The 13,270-nt window shown below is 46.9% G+C and overlaps 1 long non-coding RNA gene across 1 annotated transcript; it reads right to left on the bottom strand.

Annotated features, from left to right (window-relative positions):
- Window positions 1–200: 200 nt before the first annotated feature.
- Window positions 201–3,692, bottom strand: LOC135918605 (uncharacterized). The gene is made up of 3 exons (XR_010569704.2): window positions 3,647–3,692; window positions 1,240–1,382; window positions 201–269 (listed from the first exon to the last, which is right to left on the bottom strand). It is a non-coding gene; the product is annotated as an uncharacterized lncRNA (long non-coding RNA).
- Window positions 3,693–13,270: the final 9,578 nt, after the last annotated feature.

Genomic DNA, 13,270 nt, shown 5'->3' with positions numbered 1-13,270 from the left:
TGCCAAACACAAATGCTTCATGAACACGAGAACACGTCCCTCGCAGAGAATAGCAACCATATATGCCTGTGTGAGACATCATCGCACCTTTGTGGTCAAAATGTACATTAGAATGACACCACCATCTCATTAAAAAAAAAGCCTCAGTACAAGGCAGCAGCCAACTTCATAATGTGAAATTGCAACTGATGTCCACTTACTGGTGGCCTGTGTTCAAGTCACTTCTGGCAGTTGACTGGGTGCTGACAAATGCACGTCCTGGGTTGTCCCTACAAAACATACAGGATTATGTCAAATGTTGAAAATATATATACACCAGCATTTCATAAGTTGCAAAACAAATGAGTAAACTAATAAACAACTGTAATGTAAACAGAGTACACATGATAAGATAAGCTGTCAACAGGTTATGCATTACGCGAAAAACCTAATGCATAGGAATGACTTTATGTATACACACGAAGCTGACACACAATTTAATTTGCTCTAGGTTTTTCCGTGCAGTATATTTAAATCATTATGTCTTGTGGTTAGAGCAAAATTAGTGTAAATGACGCACTAAATTATGTACCCTGGAAAACGTTTCTTCAATATGCACCTGTGCACGCTTCGAATGAGTAGCATTGTAAAATTTACGTACATGGCATTTAACATAGTTGCTGAACACGGATTTCCTTTGCCCTGTGTCGTGTACAGTGAGCTACATATATCTGAGCCCCCCCCCCCCTTTTTTGTACTAGCCATACTGCGTGCCATTGCACCTATACGCACGTAAAAAAACCTCACGACACGGAAATAAAAAAAAAGTGCCAATCACCCATGCCTGCATGTTGTAGTGGGCCTAACCTAACCAAGCATGGGCTGTTGCTTTTTATAGTAAACACAGGCACCGTGCTCATTGCAAGTATGTATCATGTCACTAAGCAAATATGCAATTTCATTGTACCACTATTTTTTTATCACATAGATGTATATGTTGAGAGGCAAGACAAAAAGCAGTCACTTCTCAGAACTAATCAGCGTTTTTAAAACACATTCTAACCTTTCAATGACACTTGCTGCTATGTGTTTGTCTCCAGAGAGCATACTTGATTTGACTTTCCAATCGGAGACATTACATAAATATACCATGTTAAGATGACTGCCTGGAGCACGTAAGAATTTTCATCTTGGTGTAACATACTGTATCTTGATTTTGTTTACATTAGGTCAAATGGTACACCCAATATACCCACATACTAGTTTTCTTGTCCAAATTGCATGCCAATGTGTTTTGATTTTTTGGCATTGGCTCCTCTGCACTGGGTGAAGTCGCGCTGCACTGGCTTTTTCACATCCTCGTGTCCTTGCAGCTGCTTTCTTGCGTTATATAAATCGGGTGCCTAAAAAATATTGTATGCAAAAGTCAACACAAGGGCATGGTGCAAAACAACATCAAGACAGTCAAGGCCATGGCAATAAAAGAAAGTCTTAGCTCTTAGTCTTCTCAGTGAAATGCATGCAAAACATCCAAATGACTGCAACAGTCAACTGCTAAATTAACTTCAATTTTAGATTTAAACAAACAAGAAATAACGGACAGTTCATCCTCGTTTGGCACGAATGTTAGAATACTCCTGCTAATGAATAGAATATTGGTCATTCTTAGACATCATAGGTCTGTCACGAGTCTGGTGTATCGCAAACACCACTCGTGACACATCTTAAGCACGTGCCCAGTGTGCCCCCCGCACCATCCCTGGTTGTACCACTGCTGAAGCCATAATTTGAGGATTATAGCTGCAAACATGATGCTCAGTAGGGATGAAAATATTGTCCTTCAGTTCAATGGATATATGTATGTGCCTATGAAAAAGGGCAACAAGGCTTGTTATGGCAAGCTTACCCACATTTCAATACTAACAAGAAAGCTCACTGCGGCCTGCATCTAAGCTTACTAAAAGGCATGAACTTATTTTCATGTATGAGGTGCGCAATGGAGTTAATTTTTGACAGACCCGACTGCTGCTGCAGTTTGAAATTTAGCATTTTAGATTCTTGAAGGCATGTAAAAGTTGCAGTTAAACCGCAGTTATTAGTTTATTGCACCAACCTGTTGTTCTGTGTACGACAGACTGGTAACACGGAATCAAAGCAACATTTTATTTTGATATTATTTCTCTACTAAAGATATTCAAGCGATAAACACATTTTGATCTGTCATGCAATAGCAAAATACACACATTACGCTTGTAACCCCCAGAAGAAGGCTGATTTAGCTATTCATATGACATAACTCTGACACGGCAACTCATATTAGCAAATGCACAGGCATGTCCAAAACAATAAGCGTATGCAAAGCGCCCTTGCAATTGTAATTCCACACAGCAGCCGTTATATTCAATGCCGATGCATAACTAGCTGCTCGACAATTCACCGAGTTCGTAGACATAAGCATCCTTTCAGTTTCGCACCGTGCACGAAAACCGCAACAGGAGACAAAACCAGACCTACCTATAATCACACCATTCCAATACATGAGCAAAAACAGTTCAGTCTTAGGGATAAACACTGTGAGAGCGATTTCGTGCACGACGGCGACGAGCGACGGCTTCGAGTAACAAAACGGGCCGTCGCTTGAACAGATGGCTTGGTTCTGGAAATCTAGAAATCGTCGCTCGTCGCCCGAAAGTGCTATGAGCGACTAGCCAATAGCGCGAAGCCGGAACTGGATGTACATCGCTCAAATACTACCGATTGTCGCGCGGAACGAGCGAATAATTCAATTTTTATACGTGCAAGGATAAGAACCTACGGCAAGACCTCCGCAAATATTTTATGCTACTTTTTATAGTAAAATACATCAACGTAAATTACTAAAGCACGCGTCACGCGTGATTGCAGCCCTCATGCCGGCAACACCGGGGAGGCGTCGCTCAATATCGTCGCTCGCACGGAGTACGACTTGTAGGCGACGAGCGAACGCGACAGCCATCTCCATCGCGTCGCTTGTAGCTGCCGCGCGCAATATCGCTTATATATGGGGTTTATACTTTTTTCAGCATAAAACATGGATTCCTCATGCGTTTTCAGAAAGTTCAAGATAATGCGCCTAACTGACCTCTTGCAGCATGCAGCTGAATGCCTGCGGCAAAGTTTCTAACTAGCACTGGTGCTGCACGTAACTTCAGTGGTCGCAGATTCCCCCTGCGCGAAACACCGTCAAGCGCGCGGTTTTTTTATAAAAAAAGCATGCTGCCAGCAAAATGACGCCTTCTGTTATGTGATTCCTTAGTTCAACAGCGTTCCGTACACAGTAGACTGCCAAACTGAATAAATTCAAACACACAAAACGCACGCTAATCACGCGCATAGGCTCGGAATCACGGGCTGGTGAACGAACCATTTTAAGCGTCCTCTCGCCTGGCGTCTTATTGAACATACCATAGTTCTGGCAGCGTTTGCGATCTTTAAAGCTCTTACGGAGAACCGCAAAGTGATAAAATCACATGCAGTTATCGCGACGACTGGCTTTTTCGATTGACATCGAGAGACACAGCGCGTATGCCTAGTCCTTTGTCAATCGCGTCGGCTAAGCGCAGCGACGACTTCCTGGCGATAGCATGACATATACGGAGAATGTGCACCTAAGTTAGAATTCACTTACCGTGGAGGATTTGTTGTTATATCCAAGGCGTGACGAACGACTGTCGTGTTTTCGTGGCAACGCGAGATGGCTGATACACGATCTCCCTTGGCTGCAGGCCTGCGTCACTGCTCGCTGTACGGATCACCTTTCTCCGGTGCTGTGTTGTTCCGCGATCTTGAGCTCGCGCGCGCGCTGTGGAGAACTCCGAGCGAAAAAGTAGAGCGCTCGCTACGCGTTCCTTTGAACTGCGGCGGCCTGTTCTCTTAGAAGCAAAACGATGTGTTCTTTGCTCAGCGTGCATGAATGATACATTGCCATGTTCGGGGCCAGCCACCTACAGTTGAAGCAGAAGATCACGCTCTATACGTTTTGTTCTCTATTGCCGCAAGAGTAGAACTACTCTCTCTCTCTGAAGGGGGAGAGTGAAAAGCACATTTCACTCTCTCCTTGGTGAGAGAGTGAACAATGCATTTCACTCTCCTCGACATTTTGCGAGAGTAAAACGACGCTTTGAAGAGTGAACCGGCCGCTTCACTCCTGCGATACCCTTCCTAGTTTTTAGAGTGTGGAAAACTGGAAGGATTGAACGGCGCGCGAAAATAGGTCACCATAGAGTCAGTGTAAATACACTAATTTGGTATGTACAGTAAATATAGGTTAGCGTAGTGAGAGGGGAAGGGGGGGGAGAGGCCATCTCCTCGAAAGAGTATATATGGCGACGCGACGCCGCGTTCCGACGCCGTTCTCTGTTTGCTTAAGTTCTAAACTGACGCCCGCATTCTAACTGAATTTGCGTCGTCCGGCCGATAGACGCGCGTCGTTGCTACTTTATCTGGTCGATTGCGTCTCGCAAGCAATGCGAAAAGGTTCCCCACGTAAAGAACATATTACCTTACACCGTGCTTCAGCCACAAATAGTTCGCTGACTACAGAAGGATTTGGCGTATGTGGGATGAAGGAGTCTTGTGACTACTTCTGGAAAAACGGTTGATTAGGTCACTTGTAGATGCCATCCCTAGTGCAAAACCCAGCGTCTTGTGTCATGCCTGATTAAGGACACAGTGTCCCGTGCTTGATGATAGAGTTCTGGACTGGCGTGGCATCGCTGAAGGTGATGGGTACGCCGGTGGCTCGCCACCGTGTATGTATTTCTTAAATAAATGATTGCGAGCATTTTAATGCAATATTATAACAATCTAAGTAATGGAAAAAAAGCTTTCCCCCATCAGAACAAGATCCTTGGTCCTAGGCATCATAAGCTCCGCTAGTTTAGCACCAGGCTACACCGAACACCGCAATGTTTGAATAATTTACTCTGTGCATACCCAGGAATAGCTTTAGTTGTTGCTTGCATGTCTCGCACAGATATTGTAGATGCGCCTTTGCCCCGTTAGCAAAATTTACGCCTCTGTCAGAAAGAAAATGTTGCCTGCGTTGAAAAGTATGCCTTCCAGTGTCAGAACACTGATTTTTGTTTTTGATTGGTATTTGAACATCGAAAAATCACTTCAATTAACCACCGACTCGGGACGCTGTACAAGCTGCTACTGCACATTTTTATAAGCCGTTCCTTGTTGTTCGCACCCGCCGTGGTTGCTCAGTGGCTATGGTGTTGGGCTGCTGAGCACGAGGTCGCGGGATCGAATCCCGGCCACGGCGGCCGCATTTCGATGGGGGCGAAATGCGAAAACACCCGTGTGCTTAGATTTAGGTGCACGTTAAAGAACCCCAGGTGGTCAAAATTTCCGGAGTCCTCCACTACGGCGTGCCTCATAATCAGAAAGTGGTTTTGGCACGTAAAACCCCAAATATTATTATTATTATTATTATTGTTGTTCGCGCACGGCAAATGCAACGTTTTCTTAGTTAAAGAATGCGTTCCAATTGAAACGTTTGTGTTGTTACATACGTCCGTCAGGAAAGCATTTGTTAGTGCGGCTGGCAGCCTTGTAGGATAACATATGTTCTATCGTGAGCAATAGGAGTCAGAACACGCGAATGCGCGACAAGCAGCCTGAAAAGTGAGTTAGTGCGATACACGGATGTCGCTTTTGAAAACCGAGGAAAAAGAATGGGGGGGGGGGAGCGCTCTTCCGCTAACTTTTTGCACTCCCGCCTCGCTAGCGTTGCTACGAAGCGGCAGCTGTTTCATCGAATGATTTAAAGCACGTATTTCAATTATAGAGAGCATTACAGCGAACAGGTCGACCATTTTTCCAAATATACCACTTATCCACTGAACATGAAACGCTCCGCGGCCGCGGAAAAATTGTGTGCTGCATTCACATCCGTCGGTATGACATTTCAAATGGGGGCGCCACGAAATTTTATTAGCCTTCGAGCGTAGGCAGTTCTGTCAATCGGTAAATTACAGATCTTGTTTGCTGCACTCCTCGTACAGCGCGCAGGCAACCTAAAGGTGTTTAGTCGGAGAGGGTCCTCATGATTAATTATTATATGTATTATATGTATATGGAGAGGCAAAGCCGAAGGGTGGGTCTAAAAATTTATCTGCAGAAAACTAAAGTAATGTTTAACATTCTCAGAACAGCCGTTTACGATAGGTAGTGAGGCACTGTAAGTGGTAAGGGAATACATTTAATTAGGAGAGGAAGTGACTGCGGATCCGAATCATGAGACTGAAATAATCAGAAGATTAAAAATGGGCTGGGGTGGGTTTGGCAGGCATTCTCAGATCATGAACAGCAGGTATTACATCAGCAACACTTAATATGTGAACAGAGTCAGATGGAAATAGACGCGTCAGTTGGAATAGCTGTTCTTTAGTATCTGTCCTATTTGAAAATGTAATAATTCTCATTGTCCTACTGTGCAAGCTGCTTATAGATTCCAAATACGTTTTATATGTGCTGCGCCACGATACTATGCAGTAATCAGATAACTTTGCGCAAATGCGAAGTATTGGATACGCAAAACCATTGTGTCAAAACATTCCCAGAATTTTGGAACGCGTGACAACCATACGCGAGCTTGGAACATGTCCTGCCTATGTACGATTGCCAGTTCATAACTGCATCTAACATGACCCCTAAATATCAGAACGAGGCTACTCGCTGCAACAGTGCAGTCATTAAAAGTAAATAAATCCTATCAAAATCAAGCCGCATTCTTCGTGGAGTAAAAAACTATGTATTTAGCTTTCTCTACATTTTTTATGTTTTTAATACGTTTTTATTTCTGCGTTTAATAGACCAAGACTTGCGGCAGAAAAGGGGTGCTCTATGGGGGAGGGGAAGGTGGATCGGTTCTCTCTTCTTCCTCAAGGAGGAGTGATCCCGAGGTCGGCTCTGCAAAGAGGCGGCCAGGCCCTTCCTTGTCCCTCAAACAGTCCAGAAATGCACTCCAAAGCTGGAATGAGTCCTTGAGCCCGATGTGCGATGGCGGGTCGAGCCACTCCTGCCGGGTGTCAGGTCGGTTCCCGCCCAGGGAGCGTAGTGTCCTTTCTCGGACCGTGTCAAAGGCAGAGCAGCTCCACAGAAGATGTTCGGCCGCACCTCTGGCCGGCCATGCCGGGCACTTAGGGCTCCGGTATGAGTGCGGGTTGATGAGGTGTAGCCTTGCTGGTGACAGAAGCTGGCCGGTCTGGGCTCGGCAAAGAAGAACCGCCTCTATCCTGCGAAATGTGCTGGGTGGGCGGCGAACATTAATATTTAGATGGTTTTGTTTAAACCATGAATGAACTCTCTGTAGCTCCTGGTTGATTTAGACTACGATCTCACTTAAACTGTCCCCAACAAAGATTAGCGCCGTATGGTCTGTGCACATTACAGATTCAGAGTACTTTAAAATGGCGAGAAATCGCTAACGTAGGGTGAAAAAGGAATGGGTCCAATAGCTGAGCATTGTGGTAACCCAGAGGCTACTGACTGAGTAGAGGGCGCACCATCCATTCCTACTCGTTGCTGTCGGTCGGAAAGGTAGCATTTGAGAAGATGGTGAATTTTGCCTCTGATACCGTAGTCATGCAGCTTAGTTAACAATATCTTGTGATTAACAGTTGTTGCATTAACAATATGTCGTGGCTGTTATGGTTAGCGCAATCGAGAGCCTTCCTTATGTCTAGAAAAAATACAACGGGAATTCTGTTTTTGTTCAAGGCTTTGTTAACTTGTTGGGTTAGTACCAGAACTGCAGTAGATGCGGACCTGTCTGACCGCAAACCATGCTGGTTTGGGCAAAGTATACTATGTGTGGTTGGAAACGATGTAATTTTTGCTTGCAATATTTTTTCGAATGTTGTGGTAATCAAACTTAAAGCGGATATCCGTCTGTAACTTGAGGCATTTTAACAATCTCTTTCTTTGCATGCAGGGACGACGCTGCCCAACATAAGTTTGTTTGGGTACATACTACGCTCCTGGCAGTGATGGAACATGTGCAACAGCTGGACTGCCTGAATGTTTATATAATTGTTTAATAATTTACTGGAATAGTATCAAACCCGGCCGTTTTACTCACGTCTAGACTTTTACTATGTATACGATATGTGTCATGCCTACTAGGAACGTGGCAAAACTGTCAGAAACGGCTCTTGAGGGGTGCGTGATTCGTAGTGTTAGGAAATTGTGCATATAAAGAGCGCCCGACGCCTGCAAACTAGTTATTAAAACGATCGACTCTGTCTTGGGTTATTACATCAGACAGTACACGTCTATCACAGTCAAGGCCAACTGCAGAATTCCCTGTCTTCCAGACTGTCTTGGTGTAGCCCTCAGCCTCTCCTATGAGCATTGTGTAGAATTCTTTCTTTCGTTTTGTCCTCAAATAAACTCACCTATTTCTATAACGTTTGAATCGGTTTCAGTAATACTCATTGTGCCTATGCTGCTTTCATTTGTGGTACTAGCAGTATTTTCGTTTTAATATTTCCAGAATACTGCGTAAACACGGGGAATGCGGGAGATGGACATTCAAGACGATGAGCAAAACATGAACAAGGTGAATGCAGGAGCCAACATTTCGACAAGTGGACTTGTCTTCTTCAAGGCGACGTACGCTTTCCTCGCCACAGTATATACAGGTGGGGTTCCTCTAAAGGGGAGAGCGTGTGAGGCGGGAGGGTGCGGAAATGAGGGAAGGTGTGTTAGCGAGTCGAATTGAGAGTAAAGGAACGCTGTGCACAAAGCCAAAGCCAGGGTCAGGGTTAAGGTCATTTAGGTGGTGGATATTGTCACGTGGTCGTGACGTCAAAGAACACAGTAGCAATACTGTGATAGCAAAAACTAGTTTTTATTGGGTGAACCTGTGCCCACAAAACAGGCTACATTTAAAGCACAACGAGAGCGGCGAACACAGTCGGCGATCCTCGAAAATCTGATCAGCGGGTCAAGCGCGTCGGCTTTTATACAGCAGTCATCGAATGTTTCAGACTAAACGTTGGGATCCGCAAGCCTTCTACAACGTTCTACACGTCGCGTCAAGCGATGAAATCAGATAATACAAGGTTCGGCGACAACAGACAGCGGATAGAAGCATCGATAACTTTCCAGAGACTTCCATGCAGGCGCGTCCCGCGCTGTGCGATAACATTTGTTCGGTGGCGAAACCTGGTCGCCCGATAAAGATAAGTACACGTGTCAATACCCCCCTCTTAAAAAGCATCGACCCGATGCTGCAAACAAACGAAGGTAATAAACAAAAGCACTCGTAGCAAAGAAAAGAACAAAAATGGCGAAGTTCGTCAGCGTCCGTAAAAGGGTTTAAGGCGCACCACGTGGACCACTTCAGATCGTGCGCGGCGCCGCTGTGAATGTGAAATACCGTCTGGCACGACCTCATAGTCCAGAGCGCTAATACGTCGGACGACCTTGTAGGGTCCGAAATAGCGTAGGAGTAGTTTCTCACTGAGTCCTCGTGGGCGTATCGGGGTCCAGACCCAAACATGGTCGCCAGGTTGGTACTCGACGAAGCGTCGTCGGAGGTTGTAGTGTCGGCTGTCGGTCCTCTGCTGGCTCTTGATTCGCAGGCGGGCGAGCTGTCGGGCGTCTTCGGTGCGCTGGAGATAGCTTGCGATGTCAACATTCTCTTCTTTAGTTACGTGCGGAAACATGGCGTCAAGCGTCGTCGTCGGGTGCTTGCCGTAAACCAGCTTAAACGGCGTGATCTGTGTTGTTGCTTGCACCGCCGTGTTGTACGCAAAGGTTACGTACGGAAGGACGGCATCCCACGTCTTGTGTTCGACGTCGACGTACATTGCTAGCATGTCGGCGAGGGTCTTGTTCAGGCGCTCCGTGAGACCATTCGTCTGCGGATGGTAGGCAGTTGTCCTCCTGTGGCTTGTCTGGCTGTACTGCAGAATGGCTTGGGTGAGCTCTGCTGTAAAAGCCGTTCCTCTGTCGGTGATGAGGACTTCTGGGGCACCATGTCGCAGCAGGATGTTCTCCACGAAAAATTTCGCCACTTCGGCTGCGCTGCCTTTTGGTAGAGCTTTAGTTTCAGCAAAACGGGTGAGATAGTCCGTCGCCACGACGATCCACTTATTCCCGGATATTGATATCGGAAATGGCCCCAACAAATCCATCCCCATCTGCTGGAATGGTCGGCGAGGAGGTTCGATCGACTGTAGCAATCCTGCTGGCCTTGTCGGTGGTGTCTTGCGTCGTTGACAGTCTCGGCATGTCTTGACGTAACGGGCGACGTCGGCGGTCAGATGCGGCCAGTAATACCTTTCCTGTATTCTCGACAGCGTCCGGGAGAGTCCGAGGTGCCCAGCAGTTGGATCGTCGTGTAGGGCGTGCAGTATTTCTGGACGTAGCGCTGATGGTACAACAAGAAGGTAGCTGGCTCGGACTGGTGAGAAGTTCTTCTTCACGAGCAGGTTGTTTTGTAGCGTGAACGAAGACAACGCGCGCTTAAATGTCCTAGGGACAACGTCGGTGTTCATTTCCAAATACTAGACGAGGCCTTTTAGCTCCGGGTGGGCTCGTTGCTGTTTAGTGAAGTCTTCCGCGCTTATTATCCCAAGGAAGGCGTCGTCGTCCTCGTCGTCTTGCGGCGAGGGATCGATGGGGGCACGTGATAAGCAGACGGTGTCGGAGTGTTTTCTTCAGGACTTGTATATTACCGTGACGTCATGTTCTTGTAGTCTGAGGCTCCACTGCGCCAGCCGTCCTGAAGGGTCCTTTAAGTTAGCTAGCCAACACAATGCGTGATGGTAACTGACGACTTTGAATGGCGTGCCATAGAGGTAAGGGCGGAATTTAGCTGTAGCCCAAATGATGGCGAGGCATTCCTTTTCAGTCGTAGAATAGTTGCTTTCCGCTTTTGACAACGACCGGCTAGCATACGATATCACCCTTTCAAGTCCTTCTTTCTTCTGGACTAGGAGGGCACCGAGGCATAGGCTACTGGCGTCAGTGTGGATTTCGGTATCGGTATCCTCGTCGAAGTGTGCAAGTACCGGCGGCGACTGCATGCGTCGTTTGAGTTCTTGAAATGCCTGGGCCTGCGGCGTTTCCCACTTGAACGCGACATCACATTTGGTTAGATGTGTTATCGGCTCCGCGATGCGTGAAAAGTCCTTGACAAAGCGCCTATAGTAGGCACACATGCCAAGGAATCTGCGCACTGCCTTCTTATCGGTTGGCTGCGGGAACTTTGCGATGGCAGCTGTCTTCTGTGGGTCGGGGCGTACTCCTGATTTGCTGATCACGTGGCCTAGGAACAAAAGCTCACCGTAAGCGAAACGGCACTTTTCCGGCTTCAGAGTGAGCCCTGATGACTTGATGGCTTCTAACACTGTCGCAAGCCGCCTAAGGTGATCGTCGAAATTTCCGGCGAAGACAACGACGTCATCCAGGTAAACAAGGCACGTCTGCCATTTCAGTCCGGCTAACACCGTGTCCATGACGCGCTGAAACGTTGCAGGCGCCCAGCAAAGTCCGAATGGCATGACCTTGAACTCGTAGAGGCCGTCTGGCGTGATGAAGGCAGTCTTTTCGCGATCTCTCTCGTCGACTTCTATTTGCCAGTAGCCAGACTTGAGGTCCATCGACGAGAAGTATTTAGCGTTGCAGAGCCGATCCAATGCGTCGTCTATCCTTGGAAGGGAGTACACTTCCTTCTTCGTGATCTTGTTCAGTCGACGATAATCTACGCAGAAGCGTAGGGTTCCGTCCTTTCTCTTTACCAGGACTACAGGAGAGGCCCACGGGCTTTTCGGCGGCTGGATGATGTCGTCGCGCAGAATTTCATCGACTTGTTGTCTAATAGCTTCACGTTCTCGCGTCGAAACTCGATAAGAGCTCTGGCGGAATGGTCGAGCGCTCTCTTCGGTTATTATGCGATGCTTTGCAACTGGTGTTTGTCGAATCCTCGATGACGTCGAAAAGCAGTCTTTGTATCGTCGGAGAAGACTTCTAATCTGTTGCTGCTTAATCATAGGAAGACTTGGATTCATGTCGAAGCCTGGTTCGGGGACAATTCTCATCGGGTTAGATGCGGCTGAATCCGACAGGACAAAGGCATTGCTGGTTTCCACGATTTCCTCGATGTATGCGATTGTCGTGCCCTTGTTGATGTGCTTGAACTCTTGGCTAAAGTTGGTTAGCATAACTTCCACTTGCCCTCCATGGAGTCGAGCGATCCCTCTTGCGACGCAAATTTCACGGTCGAGCAGTAAATGTTGGTCGCCCTCGATGACGCCTTCTACGTTAGCGGGTGTTTCAGTGCCGACGGAAATAATAATGCTGGAGCGCGGTGGTATGCTCACTTGATCTTCAAGCACACTCAAGGCGTGGTGACTACGACAGCTCTCCGGCGGTATCGCTTGATCTTGTGACAGCGTTATCGATTTCGACTTCAGGCCGATGACTGCGCTATGTTGATTCAGGAAGTCCATGCCGAGAATGACGTCTCGTGAACACTGTTGGACAACGTGTTCACAAAACAGGCTACACTTAAAGCACAACGAGAGCGGCGAACACAGTCGGCGATCGTCGAAAATCTGATCAGCGGGTCAAGCGCGTCAGCTTTTATACAGCAGTCATCGAATGTTCCAGACTAAACGTTGGGACCCGCAAGCCTTCTACAACGTTCTACGCCATTCGCGTCAAGCGATGAAATCAGACAATACAAGATTCGGCGACAACAGACAGCGGATAGAAGCATCAATTACTTTCGAGAGACTTCGGATACATGCAGGCGCGTCCCGCGCTGTGCGATAACATTTGTTAGGGGGCGAAACCTGGTCGCCCGATAAAGATAAGTACACGTGTCAATATAATCGTGGTCTTCACTGCAGATTCCTCTTATACATTTCGCGTGTCCGACAAAAATTCCTTGCTTGCAATGTCGCGGGTGATGACTGTTGTAGTCTAAATGTCTCTGGCTATCTGTAGGCTTCCGCTAAAGTGTCGTTCTCAGTTTTCCATTTTCTATGTAGACCGTCGTGTCTAGGAAGTTGATCTGACTAGGAGAGTGGTGAACAGTAAATTTAATATTCGGGCGAAAGCAATTGAAATGGCTAATTACCCAGTCAAAAATTCCATCAAGCTACTGGCTTACATGTCTGATGGCTATACGTAATTTCGGACCTTGAAGGTCTACCAGTCTGATGGTCCACCGGTGTGATGGTCTACCGGTCTGATGGTCTACCAGTCTGATGGTCTACCAGTCTGATGG

This window comes from Dermacentor albipictus, chromosome 10, assembly GCF_038994185.2.
Source record: "Dermacentor albipictus isolate Rhodes 1998 colony chromosome 10, USDA_Dalb.pri_finalv2, whole genome shotgun sequence".
Classification (NCBI taxonomy): Eukaryota; Metazoa; Arthropoda; class Arachnida; order Ixodida; family Ixodidae; genus Dermacentor; species Dermacentor albipictus.
This window is presented reverse-complemented; position numbering and strand designations above follow the sequence as displayed.